General features: G+C 35.8%; 1 pseudogene across 1 annotated transcript; it reads right to left on the bottom strand.

The window, feature by feature from the left end:
* Positions 1-785: 785 nt before the first annotated feature.
* On the bottom strand, positions 786-17,745 carry LOC149815908 (ABC transporter G family member 39-like; annotated as a pseudogene). Its single transcript, XR_016428134.1, has 24 exons — positions 17,704-17,745; positions 17,335-17,610; positions 7,475-7,563; positions 7,312-7,396; positions 7,056-7,215; positions 6,898-6,974; positions 6,474-6,527; positions 6,300-6,390; positions 5,882-6,183; positions 5,460-5,741; positions 5,046-5,362; positions 4,692-4,852; positions 4,465-4,568; positions 4,228-4,384; positions 4,024-4,140; positions 3,807-3,922; positions 3,370-3,702; positions 2,974-3,264; positions 2,698-2,781; positions 2,487-2,620; positions 2,090-2,317; positions 1,834-2,005; positions 1,465-1,719; positions 786-1,380 (listed from the first exon to the last, which is right to left on the bottom strand). The product of XR_016428134.1 is annotated as an ABC transporter G family member 39-like (transcript).
* Positions 17,746-18,629: the final 884 nt, after the last annotated feature.

Below are 18,629 nucleotides of genomic sequence, written 5' to 3'. Positions count from 1 at the left end.
AGTTTTTTTTATTTTTTTCTAAAATTTCACCATACATATGTAATCTAGATGTTTAGTTTTATAGAAGCAGAGTCTTAGATCATTCAATTACAATGTTTAGTTTTATAGAAGCAGACTCTTAGATCATTCAATTACAATATATAAGAAAGATCTTTTAAGGCTTGAAAATCAATGGCTTAGAATTTTTGTAAATATTCAAGCATACAAAATCACATTTCTTGATCCGATTACGATGATCCAATAGTCAATTCCAAGCAAATGGACCATACCGAATGCATATGCAGGGTTAGATTAGCAAAAATCTTATGAAAATCTCGATTCATACTAGTTTGTGTATGCCCATTGGTGCCTCTTGTGATCTTGTGTATTTGCCATTGATTGGCTTGTGCATTGTCATCACGTTGTAGCCATTGTACTTGTACTTGTGCACAATGTGGTTTACTTTTGGCTTGATTTTATTACAATTGTATCACTTGAAGGTTAGAATATCACATACGTATATAACACTATGTCCATGTTTCTTCAAGTTATGGAATCAATGTACAATCCTTGTGCATGAACTCTCTCTGTGTGTGTGTGTGTATGTATGTAATGCACGGGCACATTATTAGTTAGTTTTAAAAGCTCAAATTCATGTGCAGTTAAGCTACCCTCCAAATGGTTGGTCATAGTGATCTTATAGAGTTAATTCTCGTCTTAATGTATATTGTTCTGGAATAGATGTATATTGATTCATGAGTGGAAAACACTCTTTGTGACCCAGCAGCATTGTCCAGATGACAATCTGAAATTCTGAATGGCCGGTATATTATAACATTCAAATAGCATTCTCATTATCAAACCAACATCCACTATTACAAATCCAAATAAAAATTGGTAGCTCAAGAGCTGTACAAAAAGCATCATGCAATCTCCAAACTGCGATAAAGTATGTTTGCAGTAGGAAGTCACTATACAAATCAATGTCAACAAAAGGGATAGAATTTACTCCTACAGACGCTGATATAACTAGATATGATCTCTTTCAGCCCACTACCTCTTCTTCGATTACTGAATCAATCCATCTTACAATTATTTCAAATTGATTCAATATTCCAAGGGCTGTTATCTTCTCTCAAAGTTGAAAACCTTAACTGAGAAGGCAAAGACAAATGCAAACAGCAAGGAGAATCCCACAACCACTACTGACACCACACCCAAGAAGTCATGACGGAACCCAAAATGAGACCTTATGAATTCCTCCACTGTCATGGTGGTGGTTGTGGAGGTGAGCACTTCTAGATTAGTCTTTACTTCACCAAACTGTGAAGCGACTAGCCCATACAAGGTCCAGGCAATAGGGCATGCCCAATAGTACCATCTCCACCACACGGGCATTGACTGAAAAGCATAGAACAGGTAATTTAACAACACCATTCTGAAAAATATCTAACAGAATAAACAGAGGTGCAGATGATCACATACCGGTCGTGGGATGAGGAAGCCAGAAAAGAGGTTCCAAATTGCATAAAATGCAGAAGACACAATGGATGCGATGTGATGATTGGGAGTCATTGCAACTGCCATCATCCCATAGTAGGTGAAATACAGGAGTGTGAAGAACATGAAGAATAGGTACCAGAAAAACTTGGCAGCAGTCCATTCAAATCCTATCATTGCATATACTATAACCCCATAGACCAGACTTTGAGCGAAAACATATGGTATTTCAATAGCAGCCTGCAAATACATTTCAATGTTTATTAGCTGTGGAAATACAGAGACAATATGTACTTATTGTTAGTAAATATGACTAATATAGGGAGTCTTATGAATTAAAAGACAGCAGTTTACCTGTGCAAAAGCATATGGCAGAGCTGAAAACATTCCAGCAGCCCTCTCCCTATAGAAGACAGTTCTTTCAATGGATACAACTGGTTGAACAGATGATCCATTGTTTATACCAATGAATAGAATGACGGCATACATAGAGCCCATCGCGTTGAACAGATCCTGCTGCTTACTCCTGTGAAGAATACAAAAATCAGATATATATACTCTAGTTAAAGAACTTTATTACATGAAATACATTGAATCAATTTCGTAATACCTTTTCATGCCAAGGTTCCAAAATATAGCCCCAAACATCAAGGCTATGATGGTTGTGAAGAAGAACCGTATAGCTGTGTATGGAGGGTTCCGCCAGTAAGACCAGTGCTGTTTCCATAGGCATGCTAAACACTGAGTGATGAAGGACTGCGAGTACTTTGTTGGGAAGTAGAGATCTTTAGAACCAGGTGGAAGTGAACTCAGTTCATTTATCAGTGCTCTGTTTCTCCTGCAGAAATCAGAATATGAAATTTTATGGATGTTTTGTACAAGGCATACGGTTAAATCATGAACATAATGCCTTATGTTACTTCCAACGTGACCATTCTGATTCACAGCGAACTAATCCATGTCATAGACAGACATAATACGAAGCATATAAGTAAGAGTATACTCACTGATACAGATTAGAGTTTCTGTATATCTCAGCAAAGTCTACACCAAGAATGTTTTCTTGTGCTTCTGTTGTTACTTCCAGCATCCATGTTGCTGGATTGTACCTTTCTTTTATCTTGCTAACTCCATCAATTCCCTAGAAGAAACCACAACTTGATTTATCTTTGGCACAAAGACGAAACAAATTTTGAGCACTAAATTAGTATGTCTCACCTCAAAGTATTCAATTAGGTGACATGAATGCTGGCCCAATGGACCTACATATATTTCCGCTCCACCTCGCTTCATTAGGAATAGCTGAAATTCACGAGAAGTTACTTCAAGTAGGGAAGAGGGTCGGCCTCCAAGAACTCACAACTAATATGCAACTACTTGCATGTGCGCAGTTTGGCTAATTTCTTAACATAATGATTTTGTATCATTGTTAACAAGGCATGCATTGTCCATTGATAAAAGTTAGGAATCTACAAAGATATATGACTGTCTTACCTCATCAAATGCTTCAAATATGTCGATACTGGGTTGATGAATTGTACACACCACAGTTCTTCCTGTATCAACTGTGTTTCTTACTGTTCTCATCACAATTGCTGCAGCTCTGGCATCAAGTCCAGAGGTCGGTTCATCCATGAATATTATGGAGGGATTAGCAACAAGCTCCACTGCAATTGTCAACCGTTTGCGTTGCTCGGTTGAGAGTCCATTTACACCAGGTAACCCCACAATGGATCCCCTCAATGATGTCAGTTCCACAAGTTCCATAACCTCCTCGACGAATAGCTGCACACATTGATCCTTGAATTCAGATAGGAAGCACATTTTCCTGATGGATACTACAAGAAATGAAGATCATTCATGATACACTTGACAATTGTCAGTTATAACCTTTCTTGTAGCAGAGTCAACTTCAGGAGGTAAACGAAGCCATGCTGAGTAGACAAGGGATTCATATACGGTAACATGGGGAGAATGGATGTCATTCTGCTCACAGTAGCCAGAAATACGAGCAAATGTTTCCTGTTTCTTTGGATAACCTGATATTTTGATGCTTCCTGTGATATATCCACCAGTTTTTCTTCCTGCTAACACATCCATTAATGTAGTCTTGCCAGCTCCACTTACACCCATCAAGGCTGTTAATACTCCAGGTCTGAAACACCCACTTACACCCTTTAAAAGCTCTAACTTGTCCTCCATAACACCTTGAGATTTCATTTCCTACAGATTTCAGATTTTACTTAAAAGACAGTTCTGATATTAAAAAATTGAAAAAAGAAAAGAATACACCTAGATCACAGTGTTTTCAGAAAATTTAGCTTTACCTGTGGCATGTCTACTGAGTATCTGATGTCATCAAAGGTGATGGATAGAGGTGTAAATGGAAGGACCATTCCTTTCTTTTGGCTATGAACAGATTCAGTAATATATTCTGGTTGAGCTGGAGTAGACAGTTTCATATTTTATCAACTATTCATAGAAATCACAGTGATTTGCTGCCAATTAAGAATAAACGCTTGGGATTGATCAAAGTCGGATTACCTTCAGGGATGTTCCTTGCTCTTGAGGATAGTTCCAAATCTACATTTTCTCCAGTCAAATTAGCTTGTTTCCCCTTTAATGCTTCTTCAGATATAACTCCTTGTGATTTTCCAAAAGCTGCATGCACACAGCCATCATGGGGCCAGCCTGATATGTAACATTAGGGCCATGTATCATATGACAGAAATTAAAACTGGAACTTACGTTTGAGATAAGCAAGAGAGACGGTAAACAGTCCATTGAAGAGCAAAGTGTATCCAAAGAGTAAACCAACTCCAATCCAATACCAGTATCCTTGATGAAACATTCCTCGTGCTTCCAAGACTGACACACCCAGTGACACATTTGAATTTGGTAGAACCTACAAATCAAATCGATTGAAGATGAAATGCAATTCCCAATGCAGCCATGATATGCTTCAGGATAGGATCAAAGACTTACTTGTCGCCAACTATTCCCAAGGAATTCATTCACAGAAATGGCATTCTGCCCATACATAAGTGGTGAAATCCAGTAGCCCCAGATCCACCATTTCTTAATATCATCTGTTGCAAATGAATAAGATTCACTAAATAACTATAATTTTTAAGAAAATGCTTACATCTTAATAAAGAAGAATGTATCTATAAGAAAAGGAAAGAAAGAGAACAACCATATGGTAGCCTTACCCTTGGACAGTATGAAACCACCAAGAACCATAATCACAAGCACTGCGAAGGATCCAAATGTATTTGAAATAATCAGGTCACGGCCCAAGGAAGCAATTAAACGGAAAAGACCAGATGCCATTTGGTTAATTGCTAGAAGCAGGAGATATTGCCTGAACATCCTGTAGTTACAGCATGGGAGGGTGCTCATATTAGAACATTTTGTATTTGAATTGCATTAGATCCCAACTAAGGGAAGCAATAGATTATTATTTCTTGTTCATACAATATTCTCTTGTTTATGCAGAAAATGTGAAAGAGGCCATGATTTAATCAGAGATATAAATAATCTTCAAAATGAAATTAATGCCTCACCTTCCAGCATTTGGATCAAAACCAATCACATAGTAAGTCAAAAACACCCATACAGCAGCCTCAATAATTGATACAGGAACGTTAGCAATCCATGCAGGGAGTGAATACGCCCATGCTGGATAGAAACGCAAGTCTCTTTGCTTATAAAAAACAGGCAGTCTTGCAATTGTCATAGAAAGCTCAGCAAAGCCATTGAACATAAGTACGACTAACCCAAAAAACAGAGCACCCAGATAAATTACTCCATCATTCACCGTGTTCCGGTGCATCTCAGTACGTAGAAAGAGTGTCATTGTGATAAAGCCGAGGACTGTAAGCTGTAACAAGATTAAAATATATAAAACGATTGAGCAACTCATGAAAGATCGTCAAAATATTCTTCAGAATTGGGAGCAGACATCTATCACTGCTCACCTGCGTCATTTTGAAAATATAGACAAAAGAATTCCTCTTCATTAGCAATACTTCCCTTGAGAAGCATGCTTTTAACAGCTCCTTCTTGCTAACACCATACTTGGAAGTTGTTAATGCAGCAGGATGGCTCTTGCTCTTGTCAAATGGTACACGAAGTTCAGCATCTAGTCTCTGTCCAATGTAAAATGAACGAAATGCCTCTGCAAATTCTTTCACAGGTACAAATCTGTAAGTTTCCTCATTGTGCATCCAGTACTGCCTCTGATCATTACGGGATGTTACCTAGTAAATTATAGTAGATTACCTCATCAGAATGTTACATATATACACATGCATATATTCAATAAAATGAGATATATTTATATTTTTCAGTTACAGGAAATGGAATAGGCTGTCAATCATGGAATCTTGGTAGAGCTTACTTATTGTAGAAAATCTGCAACACCTTTCCTCTCAGGACACTTGAAGCCCATAGATTCAAAGAACTCAAGTATATGTTCACGAGGACCGTGGTATATGATGTGCCCATCAGATAGAAGAATGATGTCATCGAACAAATCATAGGTCTCTGGTGCTGGCTGCAGCAAGGAAATAGCAGCTGTGCCACCAAGAATATGAACATATTGTCTGATGGAATTCACAATTCTGTAAGTAGTGGAGCTATCTAAACCAGTTGAAATCTCATCCATGAATAGGGCTCTCGATGGTCCAACCACCATCTCTCCTGGAAAAAGATCATGAATGAGCTACCATTGTAACTGACATTTCTTGCTTGAAAAGGAAATTATTTAGATAATCATACACCTCCAATGTATCTTAAATTAGGCCTATTCTTTCTACCTGTTGTTACACGCTTCTTTTGTCCTCCAGAAATTCCTCTGAACATTTCGTTTCCAATCATGGTGTCAGCACACACATCTAGACCTAGTATCTGGTATTATAAACGATGTTACTGAAAATCGAGGAATATAGGTAATCTTGCGGATAATACGGAAAGTCATTATTGACACCTACCTTTAGCATATAGTCTGTCACTACATTGGCCTTCTGTCCTTCCAGTGATGCAGCCTATAACAGGTTGAAAGTTGAAACCGGGAAAATCTAAGCCTTATTACAGATTCCAGCTTTTTGTATTATCTCCGTTTATGAGTTGCACATGAATGTTTTTAGTTTTTTGGTGATTAAATTTTGAGCTGAGATATAGAATGATGCATGATGCTTCTGTGAAGCAAGCATCAATCCTGACAAATATAGAAGAACAAAGCAGCCAAAAAAACTTAGGGAATGAGAAATTTAAACATGATTTAGATGGGAATACAAAATGCAGAGAGACCAATATGAAAAAGGAACACAGAACGGAAAAGTAACATGAACCCTGCTTGTCAAAAACATAAATGTAAATCAAAATGGAGGGAAGTACATTGTCTATGCATCCTACCTTCATGAAGATATCAAGATCAGGATCTGGCTTAATATTGGCCTCCTTTTCCCTTCTAGACAACTCTTCCAACATATCTGCCTCAAAGGAAATGAAATTAACACAAAAGAAATGCATAAAGCTTTATGTATTAATACATTAACTTAAACTTTACATACCATAACGTGAACCAACTCCTTGGCATCTAGCAGAGAAAGCTAATGCTTCCCTGACCGTCATTTCTCCAATATGGAGATCATGCTGGCTAACATATGCAGAGGTTCTCTGAGGAACAAACTCTTCCAAACCATGTCCATTATATGTTATTCTTCCAGACATCTAATGTTTCAAAAAAATTGGACAACCATCAATTCTGAAACAAGTTTTACCATCTAATTTGCTACGAAATGAAGAACTGGATGGTTGTGTCAGTACCTTCAAACTTGAATCGAGTTTTCCTGCCAGAGCTAACAACAAAGTGGTCTTCCCAGAACTTGGTGGGCCTAAAACCAGCGTCATCCTGCAAATTATAAACCAGCAAGTGAATAATTTCGACACCAAAAATTTTTAGGGAAAAGTAGATTGGTTTATTCTTTACCTTTCAGGTCTTATGATTCCATTGACATTATGAAGAACGGACAACAGTTTCTTCTTCTTTGGAAGAATATTGAGGAAGTTCAAGGAACTATATATATATATATATATATATATATATATATATATATATATATATATATATATATATATATATATATATATATATATAAGATGTTTCCTACCATACAGTGGTACACTCTTGTTTGTATGGATCCAGCCATCAAATGGTAGATCTATCCATATGATGTATGAATGTGTTTAGCTTGGTTTATTTATTAAATTGGAAGGTTTTATCACGTGCAATACATCAGAAGATCTTATTTTTGAGACAATGAAGACCAACGGCTTACAGTTCATGAAAACAAAGGGTGGTCTAAAGATGTTATAAAACATCATATTTCAGTCAACTTTAACACATGAAAATAGTAAATAAAACATGTTAATCAATCCAAAGGTTAGATTTTGCATTTGGAGCTTGGCTCTATGCAAATCAAGTGTGTACCACTAAGGTACCACACTCATGTGTGTGTATAGGAAAAATGGGTCCGTGCTAAACCACGTGCTAAATGGGTTTTTTGGGCTTTTCTAATTCTCTTTATGCTGTTTCAGCTTCATAAATGTGTTGAACATGGTCGATTTACTAAGAATCCACACCTGGATCGTGTGTTTTTGAAGAAAAAAATGATGTTTGGAGCCTCAAAAGTTTATAAAGATTTTGAACTGTTGATTTTTTCAAAGTTTATAAAAACCGACCCATGTGTTGGAATCAAACGCTTAAAGAGCTGATCCCTATAAAATCAAGTACATAGATCACATCTGTATGGTCAGAATTTAAAAATAAAATAAAAAAGCCTGAGAAACCCATTTAGCACGCAGTTTAGATCGGTGCTAAACTGCATGCTAAATGGGTTTCTCAGGCTTTTTTATTTTAGAGAGAGAGAGTAATGGATCCATGCTAAATGAGTTTTCTATGGTTTTTTTGTTTTCTTTTCAAATTCTAGCCGTACAAATTGATTTTATAGGGATCAACTCTTGAAGTGTTTGATTCCAACACATGGATGGGTTTTTGTAACATTCGAAAAAAATCCAGTCCAAAATCATTGTAAATTTTTGAGGCTCCAAATATCATTTTTTTCATCGAAAACACATGATCTAGGTGTGGATTCCTCATAAATCGACCATGACCAACACATTTATGGGGTCAAAATTGCAAAAAAAATACCGGAAGAGCAGAAAATTCCATTTAGCACTAACCCATTTCTCTCTTTCTCTCTCTCTCTCTCTCTCTCTCTCTCTCTCTCTCTCTATATATATATATATATATATATATATATATATATATATATATATATATATATATATATATACAACAACAACAACAACTACGCCTTCATCCCAAAACAATTGGGGTCGACGATATGAACCAAAAAAGAAAATCATTCTGGGTCTTCCACATGAATCATTCTCCTCCAATCATTTTTATCCAATGCCATGTCCTCGGTGAGATTCAAAGCATTCATATCCTTTCCTATCATCTTCATCCAAGTCTTCCTAGGCCTACCCCGACCTCTTTTAACTAATATATTTTCTCATTTCTCCATCCTTCTAACTGGAGAATCATTAGACCTTCGCCGAATATGTCCAAACTACCTTTAACGATGCTCTCTTATCTTATTTTCAATGGGTGCAACACCTACCTTCTTACGTATCTCCTCGTTCTGAATCTTATCTTTTATTGTATTTTCACACATCCATCTAAGCATACGCATCTCAGCTACACTCATTTTTTGAATATGATGTCTCTTGGCAGCCCAACATTCTGTACCATATAGTAAAGCGGGCCTAATAGTCGTCCTATAAAACTTTCCCTTCAACCACAATGACATTCTACGATCGTGAAATTGCACAACACTCTAGTTGCACTTTTTCATTTCATCCACCCAACCTTTATCCTATGATTTACATCTCCATCAATTTCTCCATACTTTTGAATGATAGATCTCAAATATTTAAAACAATCATTCACCGGTATTTCTTGCTCACCAAGCTTCACTACACTCCCATCACTACTTCGTTGCTTACTAAACCGACATTTCATATATTATCTACTCTTACACAACTCAAAACCTCTTGCTTCCAATGTTTGTCTCCATAATTCTAACTTAGCATTAACCCCAGCTTTAGACTCATCAATCAAAACAATATTATCAGCAAACAACATACACCATGACACATTTTCATGAATTGATTTCGTAAGCTCATTCATCACTATAGCAAATAGGAAAGGGCTTAAAACAGATCCTTGATGTAACCCAACCGTTATAGGAAAATTGATTGTCACCCCTCCACAAGTGCGGACATTGGTTACTACTCCTTCATACATATCTTTAATTATACTAATGTACTTGAGAGAAACACCTTTCTTCATCATTGTCCACTAGAGAACGTCCTTAGGTACTCTATCGTATGCCTTCTCCAAATCAATAAAAACCATATGCAAATCTTTGTTCCTCTCTCTATATCTCTCAATAAGTTGTCTAAGAAGATGTATAGATTCCATAGTTGATCTTCCAGGCATAAAACCAAATTGATTCTCCGATATCATGACAACTTTCCTCAACCTAGACTCAATCACCCTCTCCCAAAGATTCATAGTATGACTCATGATTTTTATACCATGATAGTTTGTGCAATCTTGTATATCACCCTTATTCTTATATAGAGGCACCAAGTACTCTTCCTCCACTCATTAGGCATCTTATTTGTCCGCCAAATCTTGTTAAAAAGATTTGTCAACCATTCTAAACCTATTAAATGGGCATGATGTTAAATAAAACATGCTATTGGATTTCTATTATTTTTTTTGAAACTTTGACCATACATATGTGATGTATATGTTTGTTTTTATAGAAATGAATTCTTAAAACATTTGATTATGATGCATGGATAGGTTTTTATAAGGTTTCAAAAATCAAGAACCTATAATTTTTATAAAATTTTAAGGCTCAAAATATTATTTTCATCCAAAATGCATGATCCAAGTGTTGATTTCTAGTAAATAAGACTAAACAAATCTATGGGGTCAGAATTTCAAAAAAACAAACAAACATATTTCATTTAGCACCTTGCCCGTTTAGTAGGTTTGCATTTCTCATATATATATAAAGAAAAGTGGTAGGTGCTTGAACATTAGGTACTTGATACGTAACATGCTAGTCGTCCATCATGCAGCGACAAAAATAAGTTTTACAGCCCAAATGAGCTATTAACCTTTTTGTGGTGATTTTTTTCATTGCTATTGACCTTTAACAACGACTTTTGTCTCCGCTATTGCTCATTTGGAGGAAAACTTATTTTTTATGTTAGTCATCCATCAAGTGTGTGATGAACGGCCAACATGTTCAAATACATGTCAAGTACCTAATGTTCAAGCACTTACACACTTATATATATATATATATATATATATATATATATATATATATATATATATATATATATATATATATATATATATAGCATTAGGGGCATGGCCACGATTACAAACTAGGGTGGACACAAATACAAAGTAAAAAAAACAAATTATTAACAATATGCTTAAAAAAACTAAATCAAAACCATATGTTCTACAAACATCATAAATTATTCATTTATGCTAGTTGATAAAAAAAAAAACCTTAACTATTCTAACCGAAATCAAATCACACAATCTTTACAAATTAAGGTATAATTGTAACTAGAAAGAAAAAATACCAAAAACCTTAAAACTATAAACTAAACATTTATATCATTTTAAAAAAACACTAAATTCTAATAGGATTCCATAAAAATGGCAAAAAAAAAGCAAAAGGTAAAAAGAGAACTCCCCTCAACTTCCAGATACTTATAGATCTAAAAAGAAATCATACAAAAAGAAGATGCAAGATATTCAAACAGAAACTGAAAACACATAAAAACAACCTCGAAAACAGAAAAACAACATAATCAAGTAGAAATTCAGAAAATATAAAATTTTACCTAAATTGAATGGTAAATGAACCACATAAACATAGAAGAAGCGCATAAACACAATATAATCAAGTAGAAAATGAGAAAAATATAAAATTATACAAATTACAAATTGCATGTAAAATAAACTACGTAAACAAGGAAGAAGCAAGTGCAGCATAATCAAGTAGAAAACAAGAAAAATGCAAAATTTTACGTAAATGCAACATAATTGAGTAGAAAAGTATTAAAACATAAAATTTCATCAATCGCATTGAGAAATGAACCACAAAAACTGAGAATCAACAAGTAATTGCAACATAATCAAGTAAAAAATTGAAAAATTGTAAAATTTCACCGATTACATCATAAAATGAACCACAAAAACAAAGAATCAGCAAGTAAATGCAGTAATAATCAAATAGAAAGCCAAAAAAATGTAAAATTTCACCAATCGCTCGTTTGGGTCTGGCATGAGTGGTGCCCACCCTTACCCGGGTCACTGCCCACCTGCACTCTAGGTTAGGGTGGGCTGCCCACCTGCGCACTAGGTCAGGGTGAGCACTGCCCACCTTGACCCATTAACCCTTAAGGGATTTTTCTGTGTGAGAGTGGGCACGTGACCACCCTACTCACAAGGTGGCTATGCCTCTGTATGGCGTAATGTTTGCTATCCTCGTGGGTAAGAAACCCTCTAGTGAACAAATGTAATATTTTTATTTTTATTTTAGTTTTTGTGCACATTTGACCTTTCAAATGTGATAGACATATTAAGTTTAGTTAAAACTGACCTTTGGATCATGTTTTTCTAACATATATATTAGATTTTCCAAAAATGATAAAATCAAAGGCCTACAATGCACTAAATCTTCATATATATATATATATATATATATATATATATATATATATATATATATATATATATATATATATATATATATATGGAGAGAGAGAGATAGTAGTGCATAGGTGCTTGAACATTAGGTACTTGACACGTACTTAAACATGCTTGTCGTCCATCATGCGCTTGATGGACAACCAACGTAAAAAACGAGAACAAGCAATATCATTAACAAAAGTTGCTGCTAAAGGTCAATAGCAGCAACAAAAGGCACCATTATTTTTCATTTGGGCAGAAAAACTTATTTTTGACATTTTTTTTTATTCTAGCCACCCATCAAGTGCACGATGGACAACCAACATGTTCAAGTACGTGTCAAATACCTAATGTTCAAACACCTACCACTTTTTCTATATATATATATAGTAAACATTTCTTGGTCTCCACCATCTCGAAGCATCTTAAGTTTTCCCATTTTTCAAAAAAAAAATCCATTATTATCTCACTCTTTACCAAACCATATGGATACATATCAATCTAGCAATGGTGGAATGTATACGTCGTTTACTGAATCAAATGAAATTTTATTTTATCAAAACATTCATGAAAACAAGTTGGATTCTGCCACTAATACCATACCTATTGAATATTATTAGAAAATATAAAAAAATGGTCTATTAGATCTCATTTATTTATCTATATTCTAGTTTTCATCTATCAATTCTGATACTATGATCAGGTTAGGTACCCAAAAAATGAATTGATTCAAGATTGGTTGGCCCTCGGGCAAGGATTATATTGCCTCTAATTAGTATGAACTATAGGATACTCATTGAATGACAAGAAATTGATTCTAGCTTAAATGACTCAAGATGTTCAAAGAATATTTTTACGTTCTTTCTCATCTAATAGAGTAAATGGACTCATATATATATATAAAATTCAAGTAAATTAATGTTACCCACTCTGGAAGGTATCATATTCATTGGGGGATGGGCAGAGGCAATAGGATGAATCAAAAGATACATCATGAACTATGTACTGCACACATCACTTAGATGGACCCTGAAAAGCAAAAAATATAAGAAGGAAAGAAAAAAATTTGAAAAATTAAGAAATGTACCGTACATATCACTTAGATAAGGACTATGAGTATATGTCCAAAGTTTTATATGGTTCAACAGTTGGCAATTTGATGTATGATATGGTTTGTACCAAGCCAGACATAAAACAAGTAGTGGGAGTCTTGAGCATGTACATGGCATATTTAGGGTAGCAACATTGGGAAGCTGTGAAATAGATCCTTTGATACTTGAGAGGTACCACATGCATAATACTTTGTTTTGACAAAGGTGACATGATTTTGCAAGGTTTTGTTGATGCAAATTTAGGTAGTGATGTTGACAATCATAAAAGCACCACATGTTATATTTACACTTTGGGTGACACTACTATAAGTTGGATCTCTCAGTTGTGGAAGATTGTGACTCTCTTCACCATTGAAGTTGAATATATTGCTATTATTGAAGCAAACAAGGAGATGATCTGATTGAAGATCTTTCTGAAAGAGTTTGACATAAAGTAGAACAATAATATCCTTTTCTACGATAGTCAAAGTGTGATTCATCTGACAAAGAATTCAACATTTTATGCCAGAATAAATTATATTCAGATGAAGTATCACTTTATTCATGATTTGTTGGTTGATGGGGCACTGTCACTTGAGAAGATACGTGGATCAGAAAACCTGATAGATATGTTGACCAAGACAGTTGTTGTAGAAAGGTTAAGGTTGTGTACAACCTCACTTGGCCATCATGGATAGTAGTTGAAGATATTGCACCGAGATTCTGGGTGGAATAAAAAGAAAAGTTACAAGATGAGGTTGCCAAAAGGAAATTAGTCTCCAAGTGAGAGATTATTGGAGGAGTGTTGTGCTTGTTTCCTACTTGGACTCCTTGTTATTTTCAACATTAGTGAACTCCTTCTATTTAAATGAGACAATCTGACTACTGTATTGTATCTCATTCAATAAAAAAGAAGGCTCAGTGCGGATCCGTAATTTGTTTTTTAGCTTTTCTTAGATACCTGGACTCCTTGTTACCCAACCCCTGCACTCTGTAGTAGAGTTTGATGTCTGCATCGATGATATCTCACTAACTACCATTCCCTTCTTCTTTGTCCATATGGAGCTCCTCCCTCATTGCGCACACCTTGGTCCCAAAACCCAACAGTGGTATCAAAGTTTAGTTTCAAGTGTGTGTAGTGGTGACTAGTGGTCTGAGCTTTACTCAAAAAACCTAGGTACCGTTGGGCTTGGCCATCAGTGCCATCTGAGGAAAGAAGTTGCCGAAGAGAGAGTTGCAGGTGTGAGACAAGCACAAAGAAAGCAGAGGATGCTCCTCCATCGAACAACTGTGTCTGGTGGTTCTAGCTGCCGGCATGAGGTGGCCGAAAAAAAACTTTAAAAGAAAGAGGGGCGAAGTACAACCCCCTTCTCCTTTGAGTTTGCATGCCTGCGTCAGTGCTAGAGGAGACCCCATCAGGAATCGTTGCCGATGTCAAGTGGTCGTGTGGGTGTCAGAGGAAGAGGAAACAAAGGAAAAAAAATGAAGGAGACATCACCATTGCCATCCTCGCCAAAGATTGATCACCAGGTCAGCCAAGGGCAAGTTTTGCTCCCCTCCTAACATTGATTAGGAAAGTGTCGAGAGGAGGGTTTTGGTCAGAAAACACCACTCCATAGTCAAAGATCATGTGCTCTCTAGTGGTAAACCTACCAACTAGGGCAAAGAGAGGTTGTTAGTGGGTTTCAAACCAGCACCAACTGCTGCTGTGATTTCTAGTAGGCAGAGTAGGCTCCAGCCTAACACGGTCGGTAGATCATCGACGACGACCTTGTGGTCAAGGCTCACTCTGTTGTATCATCAAAGAGGACAAGAACTGCATAGCCCATGGCAGATATGTCATAGGGTACCTTCGCTAGCGGTGGTAGAGGAGGCAGTGGAGACTCCTCCACCGAACTCTATAGCCTGTTGGATGTGGTGCCGGAATCGACGACGACAACCATAGAGGAAGTGGCAGAGGAAAAGGGGTAATAAGAGAGGGGGTTAGGGTTTGGAAGAATTGAGAAGGAGGGGCTCACCCCCCCCCCCCCCCTATTGACCCCTTGTTTGTTCTTTTTTTAGTTCTCTCTCTCTTCTCTTTCCTCTTCTTTTTTCTTATTTTTCTTCTATGTTTTTGTGCCTCTTGTCCAACCAAGAGGTAAACCTACTATGTGGTTGGAGCGAGTAGATTGTCGCGATCCAGCCACCATACAAAGCAGACGATTGGTTCACTTGTGGAGTTCGCTTTTGCAATCAAAAAAGGTATTTTTGTGCAAGAGGTAGGGGGGTCTATTATCTACACGTAAATCAAAACTCGTACACATGAGTTATTCTAATTTTTAATAAAAACAAACCCTATACCATACCCCCATGCATGAAATTGAGGTTGGGTTTATCAAAAAATTTAATAGAGAGGGTTTTCAGAAGAAAACCCCTTTCGAAAATTGTTTTTATTAAAATTGGCTTTTGAATTTGATTCTGGTTATTGTTAAAGAAAGTTTTGTGAAAAGTCTGAATTTGATTTTGTTTAAGAGGGTTATGTTGATTTACCCTAGAAGAAATTGGTTTCAACCCCTAATGGTCGAATTACTGAAAAAAAAAAAACAAGGCAACACATGTTATGGACTTTGTAAAAAAAAAATTACAATTTCTCGAAATACATGTAATATTTATTTGTACCTTGCAGAATTTTAGTTAGAAATTATAGTTAATGTTCATGTACATGTACTGTGGTACTTAGCATGTTTTTCATTATTTTTAGCATGAAAAAATATGCATTATTATGTGTGTTATTGCAAAATTACCAAAACTAGTTTTGAGAAAATAGTGTTCAAAGGGACGGATCCATTTTTTGGCCTAACAGCTGCAAAAACAGGATTTGCCCATAGTAGATTGTTTAAAAATCATGTGATGTTGGTTTTAAAACTTTATTCGATATGTTCATGTAAAAATAAAACGAAAATATGAATTTGAGCGGCCTGTTTTGGCCCACCCGAATGTATATTTTTCGTTAATATGTATTTTTGGCCTAACATCCGACCGATAAATTGTTCGTATCTCACTCGTCCGGAGAAGTTTTTATGAACGGTTTATTGTATTGGAAAGCTAACAAAATTTTACAGCTTTAGTAAAATTTTAAGCTCTTCATGGACTGAGCCCTGAACTGTGACAGTCGGAACAGAAAAGTGCAGGCGTGCACTAAACTGGTCGTATCTCTCGTTCGAAAGATTTTTTATAAACGGTTTGTAGTATCGAAAAGCTGATGAAATAATCTGCAAACTGTGAAAGTTTTAGCTCTGACCAACAACTGTAAAAATTTTTATAACCTCTGTAACAGTCAGACGTAACAGAGTCTTTACAAGTTCTAAACCGGCTCAAGACCTGATTAGCATATACTTGCAAATCCTATGTATTTTTGTTTATGCTTTTGCGAATAAACACCGTAAAGTTTGTGGATTGTTAAAAATCAGTTTTTTGCAAGGAACTATATGTCAATTATGAGGCATGCATTGATTAATCTACTGATGCACTAACTGGCCTTCGTGGCCTTTTGCTAATAATGGGACGAATAGAGTTCACTCTAAATCGAATATAACTGTCAATTATTTGTGCATGTTATTTTAATATGAATGACATGTACATGATGATGTGAATGATTGGATGCATTTAGATGTTAAGAAACTCAATGCTTTATGATGCATATGTGTTTAAGTATGAAATGAAAGAACATCATGTGCAATGTTACTGCAAACATATGTTTCAAAATGTGTATCCATAAGCCCGAAAGAGGTCAAATCCCTCAAGTGGGTTTATATGTGAGTGTTTCATGTAAAGTAATTAATTTAAAAAGTTTAAACATGTGACACTAAAGACCGATGCTCGCAAGAGGAGGGCAAGTGATACTTTCTTCTTAATGGGAAATACTTTGATCACGGAAGGTTGCTCCTCTCCAACCACAAAGATAGGATAAACCTCTGCATTAGACTGCATCGTAGATGATAGAAACTCATGAGTGGAAAATTGATGCATCTGGATGACGGTGTTGGGAGCGTTCTCTCGATACGCTAGTCCCTCACCCACAAGACTGGTGAAATATGCCCGGCCAGGCCAAAGACACCCTTGTTTGAAAATATTGCCTGTGCCATGATCCTGATCTGAGTTTAAGCCCGTGTTAGTACCCACAGGGCTAAGAACTGAAACCTAAAGTGATTGCTCATTAGATAGGCATGGCATGCATCATATAAGAAAGAAAACCTAATTAAAGATAATAAATGACTCAAGCATACAACCGACTTCTACAATGGTAAGTGCCTGCATTTTTAGTTGTTCATTCATCTTTAATTGTTCGTAGTTGAGTAGATGATTGATTTAAAGAAGTTTTGTGATTATATGCTTTAGTGTCATGTTTAAAATCCATATATGTAAATTTGATGTATTTAATCTTGTTTGCGTATATAAAAAATCGAATTAATTTCTGTCTACTTACTTTAATTTATGTATTTTGAATAGCTCTACCTTAATAAGACTTAATTGTCTGACCCTATTGAATTTAATTGTTTTTAGGTAGCGAGTGAGTTCACAAGCGATGGCGGGAGGTTGTGACAGAGACTGAGCCAAGCCTTTCTCATCCCTTTGATTGTTTGGATTGCGAGCATTCTTTGACGCTCAAGACTCTAATTCATAATTTAAATTTTAAATAAACTATTATTTATTCAAATTTGAGATGTAATAGACATTAATTCAATTATGAATGCTTAATTTTTTTGAATTTAATGCATGTATGAAAAAAGATTGTGATTGTGAAGTAATACACCAAGTTTTTATCCCGTTGGATTTTCGCTGCAGTTTTTATAAAATTGTTTAAAAAAAATCATGGTTTTCAGGATACAAAATTTGGGGTGTTACAAGTATGCATGTGAAAATGATGATGTTCTATGGTATGGTCATAGAAGAGCCATAAGAAACCCATGACTAACTAAGAATGTGTGACCCATAATATGATGTATTGGATTGAATACAGTATTGCATATTAAGGGTTATAATTTAAATTATGTATGATGAGAAACCTATATGATTATATGAAATTAGTGTAGGCAAGGGCAATATCATAGCTAAACTCATACTGATGCAGAGCACCCAGTAGATCCAGTGGATCAGAGCTTTGAAGACGAGTTGGATCCTAATCCAACTCTTCAGACCCGATCAAGGCATCATTACCC

Source organism: Nuphar pumila, chromosome 15, assembly GCF_984573655.1.
Source record: "Nuphar pumila chromosome 15, dmNupPumi1.hap1.1, whole genome shotgun sequence".
In the NCBI taxonomy this organism is placed as follows: domain Eukaryota; kingdom Viridiplantae; phylum Streptophyta; class Magnoliopsida; order Nymphaeales; family Nymphaeaceae; genus Nuphar; species Nuphar pumila.
Note: the sequence above shows the minus strand (reverse complement) of the source record. Positions and strands in the feature narration are given on the sequence as shown.